The sequence below is a fragment of the Garra rufa genome, chromosome 13 (genome assembly GCF_049309525.1).
Source record: "Garra rufa chromosome 13, GarRuf1.0, whole genome shotgun sequence".
NCBI lineage: Eukaryota > Metazoa > Chordata > Actinopteri > Cypriniformes > Cyprinidae > Garra > Garra rufa.
The window spans coordinates 14,748,575-14,767,065 of record NC_133373.1 but is presented as its reverse complement, the minus strand read 5'-3'; positions in this window follow the sequence as shown (position 1 = coordinate 14,767,065).

Below are 18,491 nucleotides of genomic sequence, written 5' to 3'. Positions count from 1 at the left end.
TCTGCAGTTTTTATTATTCATAATTATGTAACATGGGTTATTTAAATCAAAATAACGGTCAACATATACATTTGACGAGACGTTCCTTTTTTTTGTCCACATCAAATGTAATTTACAAAAGTGATTTTATATACATAAAAAAGCATATTAAATGCAAGCAAAGTGTCTGCTTTAATGCTTCAAATAAAATGTCAAAATATCTGTGAAATGTTCTACCATCATTCAGCAAAACAGATATATTTATGTAAAAAATTATAAAACATATTCTGATCTGCGCCCATTAAACTATATAAAACGAAAAATCATGCTTAATGGGTAAAACATATTGGTTTGAACAATAGTGGCAAAGATATGAAAAGATTTTCAATTACAATGAATTCCTGTAATCATTGTGTTCAAAGTTGCAACAACAACAACTAAAAAACTAACCTTCAAAATGTGTATTTTTTTAAATGTAAGGCTATTTGACAGTTTTGTATCACCAACCATAAGCAAAGCATTACAGCTGACACAACAAAAGTGCACTAATAAAATGACATTGTTAAACCAGTTTGATTGAAAACAAGACCACAAATTGAATAAGAAATAATCTTTATTTTGAACAATAGAAATTTTATTGAAATGTCCAAAAACACTTGAAAATGTGCCATGAAAACGTGCTTATATAACATATTTTATTAATGCATGACATGAAAAAGTCTTACCTGAGGTGTTATGCTGTCAGAAGCATCTTACTATATTTGATAAGCAGACCCGATGGCAGCTTGCAGACCATCTGTTCAGCAGTTCCAAGACATGGAGATATCAGGAAAAAAAAAACCTCTCAATGTTCACTGACACCTCATGTTGTTCCAAACCTAAATGTGGAACAAAGAAGGATAAATGTTGAATAATGTACTGGCCAATGTTCTCCACATGATATAAGTGAATGGAGATCCAGCCAGTCAACATCCAAAATGAACCAAAAATAAAATACAGCATTAGAAGCTACAATATGATTTGGGTGCTACAGTTAAGGTAGCGTACAAATTTAAGTCACTATTCAATTAGAATCTAAAGACAGCTAGTAACATAAATGTGACATCTTTGAATTCATCTTGGAGAGAAGAGGACTGTCAAAGAATAAATTAAATATCAGTGTTGACTTGAAATGTACAGCATGAGTTATTTTATGGGTGTAAAAGATGGGCCAGTACATTATTAATAAATTCTCTTTTAGTGTTTTAAGTTAGAATGTCAGTCACTCAGGCTTGGAATTACATGAAAAAAACATAAGTCATGTAAATTTTTTATATTTAGGTGGTTTTTCAGTCAGGACACTGGATGCCAAAAATCATTAGGATATTAAATTAATTTTTTATTAGTAATATGCATTGCTAAGAACTTCATTGGACAACTTTAAAGACGATTTCACAATATTTTGATTTTTTTTGCACAATAGTTGTATTTCACCCAAATATAGTCCTACCAAACCATACATCATTGGAAATCTTTTTTATTCAGCTTTCAGATGATGTATAAATCTCAATCTTAAAAAAAAAAAGGACCCTTGTGACTGGTTTTGTGGTCCAGGGTCACATTTATGTATGAACTGAATTGAATATTTATTGTCATTGTACAAGTACAATGACATTGAATGGATGCAATCCTTTCAGTGCATAGTGTAACAAAAATAAATCAATATTCTAATAAATAGTAAACAGACAACATAACACATAAAAGACGTATCACATTCAACAGTTACATGACTCATGTATTCAGCAGTGTTAAGTTAGTATTCACAGATATAAACCGTTGATCTCACATATGTGTTGATCTCAAATAGTGTTAAGTTAGTATTAGGAATGAAGTAGTGTTCCCTCGATCACAGACATTTACAACACATACTGTACCCATAAAGCAATTAATATTGTGGGTGACCCCACACATCCCTCTCATAAACTTTTCACCCTTGTGCCATCTAGCAGGAGCTATAGAGGCATTCGGCCCCTCACGGTCAGACTGAGTGACAGCTTGTCCCCCCCCCCCAAGCCTTCAGACTCCTTTTAATACACTCACTTACTGGACTGTTACTGTACCACACACACATTACCACATAATTTAGTTCTCTACCTTTGCACACACACCCACACTTTTTGCACATTTGCACACTTTCAACTGTGTGTCATGTATCCTGCTTCCTACTTCTGTGCCCAGCTTCTTGTCTATGTAATGTAATTTAACTATCTCCAATTAATAGTCCTATATTTTGTGTATTGTCTTATGTAGCACCTTGGGTCTGGAGAAACAGCTTCGGTTCACTGTATACTAACTGTATAGAGTTAAAATGACAATAAAGCTACTCTGAATTGGTCTTCACGCTTCATTTATGAGAAAACATGCACAAAAGATGTACAACATAATGCAACACCTGCCAGTATGTGTACTGTGGCTTCACTAAATTGAATTAAGTACAGCTTCATCTAGGGTGAAATGTAACAGATTCCCATGTGTATGTGTGTATGAAATGTGTTAGAGTGTAATATCATATGTTAAAGGTAGACAATTCCTGAAAGAAGTGAGTGCCAGTTCATATAAAGATGTTGCCAGGAATATTAATTTCGTCAAAACAAAATAAGTTATAACATATGTTTCAAGTTGGGTATCACAAACCTAGAGTGTGAAAATAACAGACAAGAGTATATTTTGGACACACAAGTGAAGATTTTCTCTTTTCTCCATGAGCAGATCACAAGACACCATTGAAAATTGTGAAGAATTATCACATTTCTTTTTTTGTCACACATTTTGTAACATCGACGGACAATGACACTGTAAGAATGCAGCAACATATTAAAGGATTAGTTCACTTCCAGAACAAAAATTTCCAGATAATTTACTCACCTCCATGTCTTCAAAGATGTTCATGTCTGTCTTTCTTCAGTCAAAAGGAAATTAAAGGGTTACTTTATTCAACAATGACTTTATTCAACAATTCGTCTCCTCCATGTCACCGTAGCATTTTGGAAAGCATCCACTGGATGCAAACAGCGTACGCTGTTATGTATCAGCCGCAACACACGGATACGTTTTCTACATTTATTTAGGATTTAATTCGAATGAAAACAGCGAATCCACATGACTCAGCCGACAGAGAATAACGTACGCTGTTTACGTCCACAGGATACTCTCCAAAATGGCGCTACTGTGACTCAGAGGAGACGAATTGTTGAATAAAGTCGTTCTCGTAGCTTCATGCAATTATGGTTGAACTACCGATGGCAGATGGACAATTTTGACGACGTCTTTCATTCTTTTTACTGGGCCTTGACAGTTGACAGTCATGTACTTGGCAATCAATGGGACAGCCACAAAGCTCCCGGTTTTCATCCAAAACATCTTAAATTGTGTTCCGAAGACAAAGTTTTTACCGGTTTAGAACGACATGGGGGTAAGTGATTAATGACACAATTTTTATTTTGGGGTGGATTAACCCTTCAAGGTTTTGGAAGAAAACATTCCAGGACTTTTCTCCAGGACTTCAATGGGAATCAATGGGTTGAAGGTCCAAATTACAGTTTCAATGAAGCTTCAAAGGGCTCTACACGATCCCAGCCGGGAAATAAGGGTCTTATCTAGTAAACGATTGGTCATTTTCAAAAAATAAATATGTATATACTTTTTAACCACAAATGCTTGACTTGCACTAGCTCGACTACACGCATTACATAGTCAAGTTGGAAGTGTCACACGTGACGTAGGCAGAAGTACCGACCCAGTGTTTACAAAGCGAATGTGCAAAGAAAATCAAACAGCCTTTGCAAAAACAAAAGGTAAAACAACGATGTCAGATGATTTTGAGTTTTTCGCCCTGCTCTACCTTTTTGAACCAAACTACACAGATGAAGAACCAACCAATGTGTGACCTCTACAATGTGATTATGTGATACGTAAAGTCGTGGACGCGCATTGCAGAGCTAATGCAAGATGAGAATTTGTGGTTAAAAAGTATATATATATTGATTAAAAAAAAATTACTGTTTCATTAGATAAGACCCTTATTTCTTAGCTGGGATCGTGTAAAGTCCTTTGAAGCTGCATTGAAACTGCAATTTGGACCTTCAACCCGTTGATCCCATTGAAGTCCACTATATGGAGAAAAATTACTTAATTACTTTTCGACTGAAGAAAGACATGATGAACATCTTGGATGAGTTATTATCAGTAAAAAAATTTTGGAAGTGAACTAATCCTTTCATTAGTTTCAAAAAGAAAAAAGACGACAACATAGCACAACACGTATGTATTCTTTAATAAGACAAAATGGAACTAATATTCGTTTGCTGCTCTTTTTGAAACAAAAGCATGAAATGAAAATGTTTTGGTGTAATACCTTTTTAATATGCAATTAATACAATTTTATTTATGTTTCCAAACAAACAGGAACGTACAGTCAGGTCCATATATATTTGGACACTGACACACTTTTCATAATTTTGGCTCTGTATGCCACTAGAATAGTTTTAAAAATGATACAAAGATGAAATTGAAGTGCAGACTTTAAGCTTTAATTCAAGGGGTTGAACAAAAATAACATAAAATGCTAAGGAATTACAATCATTTTTATACAAAGACCCCCCATTTTCAGGGGCTCAATAGTATTTGGACAAAGAAATATAATCATAAATAAAATGTTCATTTTTAATATTTTGTTGAGAATCCTTTGCAGGCAATGACTGTCTTAAGTCTGGAACTCATGGACATCACCATAGACTGGGTTTCTTCCTTTGTGGTGCTTTGCCAGGCCTTTACTGCAGCTGACTTCAGTTGTTGTTGGTTTGTGGGTCTTTCTGCCTTTAGTTTTGTCTTCAGCAAGTGAAATGCATGTTCAATCAATTTGAAATCAGAAGATTGACTTGGCTATTGCAGAATATTCCACTTTTTTACCTTTAAAAACTCCTGGGTTGCTTTTGCTGCATGTTTTAGGTCATCGTCCATTTGTACTATGAAGAGCCGCCCAAACAACTTTGCTCCATTTAACTGAATCTGGGCAGACAGTATATCCCTATACACTTCCGAATTCTTCCGGCTGCTTCTGTCTTCTGTCAGATCATCACTAAACACCGGTAACCCAGTGCCACTGGAAGCCATGCATGCTCATGCCATTACACTGCTCCACCATGTTCACAGATGATGTTGTAGGCTTTGGATCATGAGCTGTTCCAAGCCTTCTCCATACTTTTTTCTTCCCGTCATTCTGGTACACATTGATTTTAATTTCAGCAGTCCAAAAAATGCTTTTCCAGAAGTGGTCTGGTTTTTTTAAATGTTTTTTGACAAAGTCTAATCTGGTCTTGTTTGCACCTTGTGGTAAACCCTCTCTATTTTGCTCTGGTGAAGTCTTCTCTTGATTGTAGACTTTGACAGTGACACGCCTACCTCCTGGAGAGTATTCTTCACTTGGCTGGATGTTGTAAAATGTTTTATTACCATGGAGAGGATCATCCAGTCATCCACCATACTGTCGTCTTTTGTGAACATCCAGGCCTTTTTATGTTGATGAGCTCACCAGTGTGTTCTTTTTCTTCTCAGAATTCACCAAACTGTTGATTTGGCCACTCCTAATGTTCCTGCTGTCTCTCTGATGCATTTCTTTTGTTTTTGAAGCCTAACAATTGTCTGTTTTACTTGCATGCAAAGCTCCTTTGATTGCATGTTGGGTTCAGAGCAACAGCTTCCAAATACAAATTGCACACTGAGAATCAACTCCAAATCTTTTACCTGGTTAATTGATGTAGAAAAAAATGAAGGAATAGCCCACAACTGTCCATGAAACAGCTTTTGAGTCAACTGTCCAATTACTTATGGTCCCTTAAAAAAGGGGGGAGGTACATATTAAAGAGCTGTAATTCCTTAACCTTTCTACCAATTTGATGAGACTGCCCTAAAAATTAAAGTTCAGAGTGTGCACTTTAAGCCCATATTCACTCTATAACTGTAACTTGAATATGTTTTGGTCAACAGCTAAAATAATAAAAATTGTGTCAGTGTCCAAATACATATGGACCTGACTGTAATTAATATATGAACAACTTGCGAACAGTATGGGGGAACTACTAAGAATTTTTATTTTTAGGTATGATATCAGAGTAGGGGCATTCAATACTGGAAATGTACCTTCCTGCAAAGTTCAGCTCCAACCCTGATCAAACACACCTGAACCAACTAATTAAGTCTTTAGATTGAAGCATTAAGCAAGGCTGGAATCGAACTCTGTAGACCGGTACATCTCCAGGAATAGGATTGGGCACTCAAAGAAGAATGCAAGGTGGCGAATTCAAATTCATGTGACAATGACACAGCAATGTAACAATGTAGCTGAGGTACTGAACACTAACAGGTAGTTTTGTAATGTAGCTACATTCAGTTAGTTATTCCCCAACACTGCTGTTATATGAGTAACATTCACATAAACATATCCACCTTTTTCTTCCTGCAAGAGTGGATGTGGCCATTTGTAAATTTTATGGGTCCGGCTTCCGGTCTAATCTGCGTCGTTATTTTTAGCTGTATAAAAAAGCTTGTTTTGCTGCTTGATGTTACAAATTGGTGTGTCTTACCATATTGTTTTTATGTATTATCTTAATTAGGAGCACACCAGCTTGTAGTGCAAACATTTTTACCAGTTACTGCACGTTGTTATTCTTCTCCTTATTTCCCTATACCGCCTAATGAACTGCAAGTCTCACCCACAGGCTTAAGGTTATTGCACACCGAGTTGCGTTTTTTTTCGTCTTCTCGTATTTGTCATCCTTTCCTATCAAAATGCTTGCTACGGATACGAAAAAGCTGAAAATCGAACCTGATCCGAATTTTTTTTTATGACAGATGAAAGTTTCGGAGGCGGTGTATAAACGTGATTGACACAACGTGAGGTCATATTTATTTTTTTACGAGCAAAAATTTCAGATGAAAATTTCTGACTCAGTGTGCAATGACCTTTACTTCCGCATTAAAGAAAAAGGTGGATATAGAACAAAAATTAGCACAAAAACAACAGCCTTACATGGCTTGATGTTTGGATGTCCAGGACAAATGAAAAGCTGCAGTCCAAATTTCCACTGTTATCCTTCCATCTGTGAAGACTTTTTACCCACTTGGTTGTGGAAATGGGAATGTGGGAGGCTGTCCTTTAACTGAGGTCTGAAATACCTGGAGAGTCATCCAATAGCATTTCCAGTTATCTCAAAAAGAAGCTGCTTGACTGGAGCATGATGCGAAAAAAATCTTTGGTCATGTTCACACAGTTTTCACTTCTCCCATGGGATGTAAACGGCCATGTAATAAATCACTTTAGAGCTGCAGGAAAAAGACATCCTGATGCGGATTGGCTGACAAACATCCACAATCTTAAGTAGTAATGTGAAAAGGTAGTATTTATGCTTACAAAATTAGCAATATACTTGCTGGTTGGGGAAAAAAAAAAAAGAATACTTCTAAAAGTCAGCTGCCAATTGAGAATAAATGCAATTGTTCAGCTGTGAGCTTCTCAACAGTTGCACTGACGTCATTAAACAGGAAGCATGGTCATAAAAACGAGTGATGATTTTGTCAACAAACTCTTTTATTTGGAAAATGGGACTTCCTTTACTATACAAGGAACATTAGGCATTCCAATTTTGGCCATTCAATGCAATAGATGTGGCCTGTCCAATACACTCACGGCAATTCGTAATTTTTTTTCCTACGTTTTTGCGAATTTGTATCTCATTCGTATGTTTCGGAATGTTTTTTACACCCCAAAACATTTGTGCTTTTTTTCTTAAAACTCCTAAAGGTCGACTGAAGTGCTTTGAAACATGCCGCGTTATTCGTTATTTTAGCAGGAGGACAGGGTGGGATGTATCAAGTAGTCCCGTCCCCTTTTTAAATAGAAAATAGTGTTTAATTTATATCATAGCTTGAGCCAGAGCCATTAAGCTCGCTCAGTAAAGCCGCAGTTGACAGCCACAATCTCATCCATATCGCTATAGAATATAGAATTCTGTGTGGAAAACAAATGAGTTTGATACGTTTTATGCTCTGCACCAATGAATAAATATGATCTGGAGAAGACTGTATGTTCGCTACAGCAGTTTTCGTGACAGTACGAAACCAGACTTCATTCGCCCCAACGGAACGCATTTTTACACATATTTGAATCGTTCATATCCCCTACACACTCTTAAAAATAAAGGTGCTTAATGATGCCATAGAAGAACCCTTTTTGTCTAAATGGTTTCTTAAAGAACCTTTAACATCTGATGAACCTTTCTGTTTCACAAAAGGTTCTTTGTGGCAAAAGAAGGTTCTTCAGATTATAAAAGGGTAAATTAAAGCTGCGAGCAGCGATGAACGGGCCCTCGCACCCGGGCTCACCGCCGACCGGTGGCTTCAGGAAAACAGCAAACGGTGGGCAGTATGCTTTTAATACAGTAAATATAGAAAAAATGTCATAAGTCATTTAAATGTGCCAAACTTGCCGCTGCCAGCTGGTGGCGCTATGCCTATAACTGATTATTGGCATGTAGATGTGTTCAGGCCAGCACTATTATCAAATATATGAAGTTTGGTGCAGATTGACCTTGGTGTGTTTGAGTTAGTGAAATATATGAGATATCCTGCTGCCAACAGGTGGCGCTATGATAATATCTGAATATTGGTCTTTAGGTGTCTTCAGGCCAGGACTCTTACCAAACCTGTGAATTTTGTGGCAGATCAGACATTTTCAGGCTAAGTTATAACAACTTCTATGTCTATGCAGAAACATCAAACTTTGTCAGGCCATCACGGACATGCCCTTTAATGAAAACTCAAGATCTTCACAATTTAACATCTCTAAGGCCTCAAGATCAGACTGACCAAATATAATGTTGATTTAATTAAATGCAATCAATGCAAGGACTTCAAATAGATGCCAACTGTGAACCAGTATGCTACAAATAAGAACATGTATTTCATGATGATAGCAAAATGTTATTACTGCTTCCTTTATATCCACCACTTCTGCTTAAATGTCATTGTTACCTATCTGTACAATTTTTGTATAATATATTTTTGTATAAAATCAATTTTTGTCATAACTAAGAATCAATAAGGAAGACGGTGCCCAGTTGGCACATGCATTCACAGTAACCATCTGCTAGTTTGGATTTTAAGTTTACAGAATTGAAAGGGTTACACTTTAAAATCAACACACAGACACATACACACAAAATATAAAATGTTGCCATTCAGTTTCATTTGTTAAAATTAACTATATCAGTTAACATGACCAATAAATAAATAGCATTTATTAATGTTAATTAATATTAAGCTAAAAAAAAAGTATTCATATAAAGTTTATGTACAGTGAATTAACATGAACATGAACACAGTTCATGTGGGTGTACAGCAATACACAATAAAGTGCTCTATAAACGCTTCATTCTTTCAAAATATCTTTAAAAATCAAGTTGAGTATTTTAACGGGGTGATATATATATTTATAACTGTTCTTAAAATTATGGTTTTCAGATGTTTTGAAGAGATAACAGTAACGTTTGTTTTGTTGTCAAAGTTTGTCTTAATTTTTTATTATTATTATTTTATATTCAATAAATAACACTATGTAAATATTGTCTATCAATGAAGATAAATTGATCATGCTAAAAAGTTGTATTTTTTTAAATATTTTGCTATGTGACTGAATAGGACAAGTTCATGGTACAGTTAAGTAAAAAATAAATAAAAAACAACAACTGCAAAATACGAACAATGAAAGACTTAGTGACCCTTTATATTTTCTCAAAATATCAGACTCTCAAAGATCAGACATATTTATGTAATTACACTACATACAGTATGTGCATTTTGTTCAAAGGTGGTCTGTAGAATGGCTCTCTACTCTGTCACCCTCTCTGCCTCTCACCCCTCCCCCCTGCAATAATGAGCTTCTCTGTGCCTGACTGAACGCACACACATACTGTAGAGACATTCACCCAGAGTGACAGCAGGTTTCTGAGTTCTTTTTTTAATTTTCTTTAATTCATTGAAGCTTGTATAAAATTAATATTTCCAGCACTTGCTCAGAATGATTAGATCTATGTGTGAAAAAAGTTTTAAAGAGTTTGGATGCTGCACTTTAAAGATATAAAAAATTAGGGTTATGTTTTTTACTACATCTTTAAAAAATCACCACGTCAACACCGTTCGAGATATCCCAAATCCGCTCGCAATTTAACATCTTCAGAATCTTCTCTTCATGTTAAAAAAGTTTGGTGTGAAAAGCTGGTTGTTCTTAGGAGTAGTGTGAATTTGTTTACTACCTGATTTTTCAAAAAATCCACATTCAAATCAAAATAGCCGGCTTTCTGTTGGTCTTAGCTAATGAGTTTGATTTAGAAAGTTGTCCAGATTGATGAGAACAATATAAGTACAGAGTTTGGTGACTGTAGGAAAAACTAACCCCCCAACTTTTGTCAAAAGATGGCGCTATAGAGTGCCTGCTCCACGCCCATTTATGACCTTTTGCCAGTGTCTAACTATCATTAATATTGATGTGTGTGTTGAGTTTCATGAAATTCTAAGCATGTTATCTGCCTCGAAAAGACAGGAATGTAATTTTAAAGTTTGACACGTTGCCATGGCAACAGCATTTGATTTATCATCGACCCCTTTACATATTCTTATCGGCCGTGTTTTGACATGATTTTGATGAAGTTTAAAGAAAATCGAGTAAAATTAAGAGGCTGATTTCAAAGCATTTTGAAAATGACACGTTTCCTGCTGCCAGTTGGTGGCGCTATAACTTTGACTCATAATAGTCACATTTATGGAATCGGCATCATACAAGGAACAAACTGGTGAAGTTTCATCAGAATCAGGCAATGTGTGCAACAGTTATTAGACACTTCCTGTTTCTCATTTCTCGCCATAACTTTGTCGCCTTGCCACGGCCAAACCGTTCGAGATATCAAAAATCTCCTCGCAATTTAGCGTCCCCAATGTCTTGAGATCATGCTGACCGAGTTTGGTGACAATCCTATGGAAACCCTGGGAGGAGTACGTTAAATTCCAGAGCATGCGCTTTTTAAACAGCCCTAAATATCCCACTTCCTGTTGCGTGGAGCCCATGACATAGAGTACAAAAGTTGTTCAGCTCGATGAGTTCTATATGTGTACCGAGTTTCATATGAGTACGTGCAAGTATGTGTGCGCAGTACATCAAGTTTTCAAACTGTGTTCCAGGGGGCGCTGTAGAGGCCCTGAACCACGCCCGGGTCCCAGCCTCTGTGGCGTCCGGACGACGGCAGATTCCGACGTGTGTGCAAATTTTCAAGAGTTTTTGAGTATGTTAAGGCCCCCAAAAGTGCCCCAACGGTTGAAAAAAAATAAAAATAAAAAAAACAAAAAAAACAAATAAGAATCCTTAGAAGAACAATAGGGCCTTCGCCCTTTTGGGCTCGGGCCCTAATAAGAGATGGTTCTTTAAAGAACCTTTTGACTGAATGGTTCTCTGTGGAACCAAAAATGATTCTTCTATGGCATCGCTGTGAAGAACCTTTTAAAGTTCACATATTGTACACATTTCTGGAGGTTTATTTTAGGTGCTGATGTCCTTAAGAATATATATTTGCGGTATAAGTGCCAAAATCCATCTCAATATATTTTTACAGCTCCTTTTTTAGGAGCTCTGTCAAGAACAAGTCGATTTTTTTTGTCTAATTAATATTCATGAGTGAGCACGACCAGGCCAACCACAGGTAACTACAGTCATGTATGCTGTAGCCTAGCCTGCTGTAGCTTGGTGATACTCAACAGGATGTTTCAGAATGATAATTAATGTTTTTTTCTTTTTCAAACACCGAATGTAGTAAGCTACATAACTGTTGCTTTAGTAAACCCCTTTCACACTGCGCGCTGATTCCTGGAAAATTACGGGAACGAGTGATGTGTGAACAAAAGCCAGAACCAAATGCCATAAAGGCAGTGTTGTAGTAATGTTGCACGTTATCGTGCGACTCTTCACGATGAAAAAAATATGTGCAAAGTGGAAGGAAGCAGCGATCAGGAAGCTCCTCACTATCAGCGCTGAAGCACAGATTGTTCGTCAGGTTAGTTTAAGTTTAGTGAAACGTACGCATCGCATTACATCTCACATCCAAATGTCACGTCTTTACGGGATCTTTACAGGTTGTGTGTAAAGCACGCACAGATTCCGGAAAACCACTGTGTAAATGAACCAAATCAAACAATTCTGGAACAAATCATGGGACACATTATCCGTGTATTTTCCGGAATCACTGTGTGAAAGAGGCTAAAGTTGACGTGCAACAGGTCTTTTATATTAATGTTGTTCGGAAGCCTGTGCAATGATGTAGTTTCGACATCTATCGACTGAACAGCGTTTTCTCGACTTGTTTCCGTGTTGTTGTTGCTCAGCAATAGCATGGACGCAATGTTGTCTGGGGGTTTGGCAAAAGAAGGGTGGGACGGTGGTTGGTGCTCTGGTTGGTGACTGAAGGCGGTGACTGAATAGATCGGACGTCACATTTTTACGAAGGTCACAAGCGGCTTGTGAAAAGGCACAGCTACTTCATACAGGCCGTGTGCATTTTACTGTGGATTAACTGTTTTGAAACTTATATGGTAGTTACATAGCCCCCCTAGACCTCAGTTATCATGAAAAAAGCCAGGAATTTTAAGTTTTGACAAAATGGGACCTTTAAAGCACCTCTATTTTTAAGAGTGTTTACTACGTGCCATTCGCCGTGCAGAAAATAATTCTGTGAACAGATTTCAGCTGCAGCTTCAGCATCTGTTTATAATGCAGTGGGCGGGACGCTTAAAATTTTAGAGAGCATTTGATTGGACAAAGTTTGATGAGAAGCTGAAGTGCAGGGTGATGTCATCAAAATCACTGATTCATACTGGCGGAAGTGAGAGACTAAGTTTTCAATGATATCTTCTAAATGCTAATTTTACCATTGTTTTGGAGCACACTAGCTTTTAGATAACTTTCAGACTTTTCATACTAAAAACATTTTGATTTCATGGGGACTTTATATATTTATATATTGCCTCTGATGCTGCTGTTTCTCTCACCTGTAGAGGGAGTGTTACCAGTCCCAACAACATAAACTTTCGGCTCAGTTAATGGCTCTGCCAACTAAAAGGCAACTTTTTAAAATGAAAGGTAGATTCTTGTGTCTTTAGCAGTGATCAATTTGCTTCTTTGAAAAGCCATTTTCTTGCTCAGATGCAAAATTTCCCCTGCTGATTGTTACCCATGGTGATTGGGTAACCAATAACTTAAAAGAAAGAGACACTCATCTTCCTTTTTGACAAGGAAGTTACAGACCTCTCAAAAACAATGGTGAGATTTGTGGGTGTGACAACTCAAACAAACACTGGAGTTGATTTGGCCACTATGAAGACGTGCCAGAGTTCAGATAACTTCAATGTCATTTTTTTCAACATCAGAAAAACGTACGGCATTGCCTTGAAAGACAGCACACGTGGACTGATACAGTTTACTTTTTGAAGAGCCTTGACAGTGACATTGACCATTTGTAATTTTGGAATGAACTACAGATTTAATATTGCTCCTACAAAGCAGTATAACCATTTCATTAGTTATTGGAATTGAATGTTACGTTTCTACTCATGTTTGAACTACTCACGTTTCACTTATAATTCAAACAGAACATTTAAATGTCATTATTCCTAAATGTATTGTATTTCACTGAACAGACAGATCTAACAGTGTAAGTGTCTAACTTTGGAATGTTCATGTTCAGTGTACATAGGATACCAGTCATTAAAAAAGCCATCACATCCATGAAGTATAAAACTCACACAAAATTCTGAAAATTCCATAAAGATTTAAAGGACACAGTGTATGGTGTCAGTAATGACATTCTTGCACTGTAAAAGTTTATCAGATTTAACTTAAAAACCTAAGTTCAGCAGCTGCATTAAGTTTAAGTTAAATCAGCTTAACACTACAAGCCATTTTAACTTATTACAATAAAATTTAGTTGATTTAACTTGTGAGTTTAAATGACTTTAACTTAAGTTTAAGTTGATTTAACTTAACATTTTAAGTCAGCTGCTAAACTTAAGTTGAAACTGGTGAAAACTTTTTTACAGTGTGGTTCTGCCAACTTTGTGTGGGGAACGGGGGAACATGCCTCATTATTTGTTTTGTTTTCTATTCATATTTATATAGTTGTTGCCCAAAACAACAGTTCCTCAGAGCTTTATTTAAAAATTATATATTTTTAAAAGTTATGTATGTTTATTTTTGTAGTAAAAAAACTATTCAAAAAGAAGCTGTGAAAGATGAGTCTCTTAAATGTAAGCAGAAATCGTTCCAGCATAAAATTTAAGCCTAGAAAATGTTAATGTTGAATTATTTGTGGCATTTAACAAATCAGAGAAACATTTAACTCAAGTTTAATACGTCAGATCCAGACCAATACTTCATACCAGCCCTGTTTAAGGCATTACAAGCACTTTATACAAAATCATGTTAACTACAGTCTCTTGGTGACAGCAATCAAACTAGTAATTATTTATAATAATTAATTTATTTTTATATGTTATGGAATATCAATACCACAAAGTAATATCTTTTAAAATAGTGGTAATTTCTCATTATGTGCACAGTTTTGTTTAAAAACGTACAATCTAGATTTTTTTGTACAGTCTCATTACTGATAACCTATATTATAACCTATTAATTTGTGTTTTAGAGATGTATGTAATCAACAACCACAAGTTTAAGACAAGACAAGTTAGTGGCAATACACAGCTGATGTTAGTTTTTTTCTCTCTATTAAATCACTAACCAGTGTCATTTGTTTCGACTGTGAACTTTTTTTTGCCTATTGTAAATTAATAACACACCACTAACTGCACAAATTCAAACAAAAATCATCAACTATATTAACTATTTTAAACAGGAGGAATATTACATGTTTATACTCCAGAGGGAGCAGTTGAGCTGCCATTGTGAATGAATAGTTCACCCAAAAATCAAAGTCACCTGCATGTTACTCCTAAACCATATGATTTCTTCTTTGCAACACTATTTTCCTTGAAGCAACAGACAGCAGCCACTAACTGTCGAGCTCCAAAGACAACACAAGCACCACAGAAAACAGTAGTCCTAAAACTCCTGAATAACATTTCAGATCTACAAATATAGTATAACCTTTATTTTAGGGATAGACCTAACTTCATTTTTTACTTAAAACTGTGTTGCAGTAAAGAAAGATATTGTAAAGCCCAACCTAAGAGCAACTAGGTTTTTTTTTTTTGAGTGAACTATACAAATCACAATCCACAAGTCATCAATCCGATAATAAAGAACCTTGTTTGTTATACCTTGTTAATCTTAATTAATCCTTTAACTGCCAGAAAATTAAATATCAGAAATTAAAGATGCACCCAAAAAATACTGATGAAACACTGATGTAAAAATAAATTGGTAGATTTATCATTGGTTGCGCAACATGTTCACACTTACCTTTAATGCCATCTCATTCGTATTTGTGTGTCTGAATATTTAGCTTTGAATATTGTTTTATGAGCATTTAATGAACATCACTGTCGGGTGGACCACTTGATTATACAAGTGCACTAATACCCAGTGTGCATTCATTAAAGAACCCAAATATCACTGCCAAGACTTAAGCCTTAACAAATGCATTGCATATTCAACCAATAAGGTTGACGTGACAATATATACTCTTAGAGACAACCACTGTTGCAGCAGATTGAACTGTGTAATGAATAAAGCTTAACTCTGGATTTTAGTATATTAAGCAATCAGGCATAAAGCTTATGTTAAAACTGCAGTATTTAAGTATAACAAAATGTAGGGTCACATGTGAAATTTTGCAATTTTGAGGGAAAAATTATTTGATCCCCTGCTAAAAAAATTATCAATTGACTAGCATTTTAATGTGTGAAATAAGTATTTGATCCCTCAATCAGCAAGATTTCTAGCTCCCACACTAAAAATAAAGGTGCTTCACGATGTCATAGAAATGGTTCCATAAAGAACCTTAAACATCTAAAGGACCTTTTCTGTTTCACAAAAGGTTATTTGTGGCAAAAGAAGGTTCTTCAGATTATAAAAAGGTAAGAAAGAGATGGTTCTTTAAAGGTCCCATATTGTACACATTTCTGGAGGTTTATTTTAGTTGTTGATGTCCTTAAGAATATATATTTGCGGTATAAGTGCCAAAATCCATCTCAATACATTTTTACAGCTCCTTTTTTAGGAGCTGTCAAAAACAGGTCGATTTTGGCCCAATTAATATTCATGAGCCTCTCTTCTGATTGGCCTGTTGTTTTCTGAGCCATAGAGAGAGCCTAGCCTGCTGATACTCAACAGGATATTTCAGAATGATCATTAATGTCTTTTCTTTTTCAAACACCGAATGCAGTAAGCTACATAGCTGTTGCTTTATTAAAGCCCCTTTCACAATGCCCGCTGATTCTGGAAAATTACAGGAACGAGCGCTGTGTGAACAAAAGCCAGAACCATAAAGGCAGTGTTGTAGTGATGATGCACGTTATCATGCGACTCTTCACAACGGAAAAATATGTGCAAAGTGGAATGAAGCGGCGATCGGGCAGAGCCAGCTCCTCACTATCAGCGCTGAAGCACAGTTTGTTCAGGTTAGTTTCAGTTTAGTGAAACGTACGCATCGCATTACATCTCACATCCAAACGTCACATGTCTTTATGGGTTGTGTGTAAAGCACGCACAGATTCCGGAAAACAACTGTGAATGAACCAAATCAAACAACTTCGGAACAAATCATGGGACACATTATCCGTGTATTTACCGGAATCGCTGTGTGAAAGAGGCTGAAGTTGACGTGCCAGTGGTCTCTTATATTCACGTTGTTCTGAAGCCTGTGCAATGATGTAGTTTCGACATCTATCGACTGAACAGGGTTTTCTCGACTTGTTTTCGTGTTGTTGTTGCTTAGCAATGGTATGGACACGATATTGTCTGGGTTTGACAAAAGAAGGGTGGGACGTGATTGGTGCTCGGGGTGGTGACTGAAGGCGGTGACTGAGTAGATCGGACGTCACATCTTTGCGGAAGTCACAGTGGCTCGTGAAAATGAACAGCTACTTTAAGCAGGCTGTGTGCAGTTTACTGTGGATTGACTGTTTTGAAACTTATATGGTAGTTACATAGCCCCTAGACCTCAGTTATCATGAAAAAAGCCCGGAAATTTCGATTTTGAAAATATGGGACCTTTAAAGAACCTTTGACCAAATGGTTCTTTGTGGAACCAAAAATGGTTCTTCTGTGGCATCGCTGTGAAGAACCTTTTAATGCACCTTTATTTTTAAGAGTGCAGGTGTCTTTTTAATACAGGTAATGGGTTGAGATTAGAAGCACTCTCTTAAAGGGAGTGCTCCTAATCTCAGTTTGCTACCTGTATAAAAGACACCTGTCCACAGAAGCAATCAATCAGATTCCAAACTCTCCACCATGGCCAAGACCAAAGAGCTGTCCAAGGATGTCAGGAACAAGATTGTAGACCTACAAAATCCTGGAATAGGCTACAAGTCCATCGCCAAGCAGCTTGGGGAGAAGGTGACAGCAGCTGGTGCGATTATTCGCAAATAGAAGAAACACAAAATAACTGTCACTCTCCCTTGGTCTGGGGCTCCATGCAAGATCTCACCTCATGGAGTTTCAGTGATCATGAGAATGGTGAGAAATCAGACCAGAACTACACAGGAGGATCTTGTCTATGATCTGGCAGCTGGGACCATAGTCACCAAGAAAACAATTGGTAACACACTATGCCATGAAGGACTGAAATCCTGCAGTGCCCGCAAGGTTACCCTGCTCAAGAAAGCAGATGTACAGGCCCGTCTGAAGTTTGCCAATGAACATTTGAATGATTCAGAGGAGAACTTGGTGAAAGTGTTGTGGTCAGATGGGACCAAAATCGAACTCTTTGGTAACAACTCAACGTCTTTGGAGGAGGAGGAATGCTGCTTATGACCAAGAACACCATCCCCACTGTTAAACATGGGAGGTGGAAACATTTCTGCTAAGGGACCGGAAAACCGCATTGCATCAAAGGGACAAAGGAGGGGGCCATGTACCGTCAAATCTTGGGTGAGAACTTCCCTCAACCAGGACATTGAAAATGGTTCATGGATGGGTATTCCAGCATGACAATGACCCAAAACACATGGCCAAGGCAACAAAGGAGTGGCTCAAGAAGCAGCACATGAAGATCCTGGAGTGGCCTAGCCAGTCTCCAGACCTTAATCCAATAGAAAATCTGAAGGGATCTGAAGGTTCGAGTTGCCAAACGTCAGCCTTGAAACCTAAATGACTTGGAGAGGATCTGCAAAAAGGAGTAAGACAAAATCCCTCCTGAGATGTGTGCTACAAGAAACAAGATACATCTGACCTCTGTAAATGCCAACAAGGGTTTTGC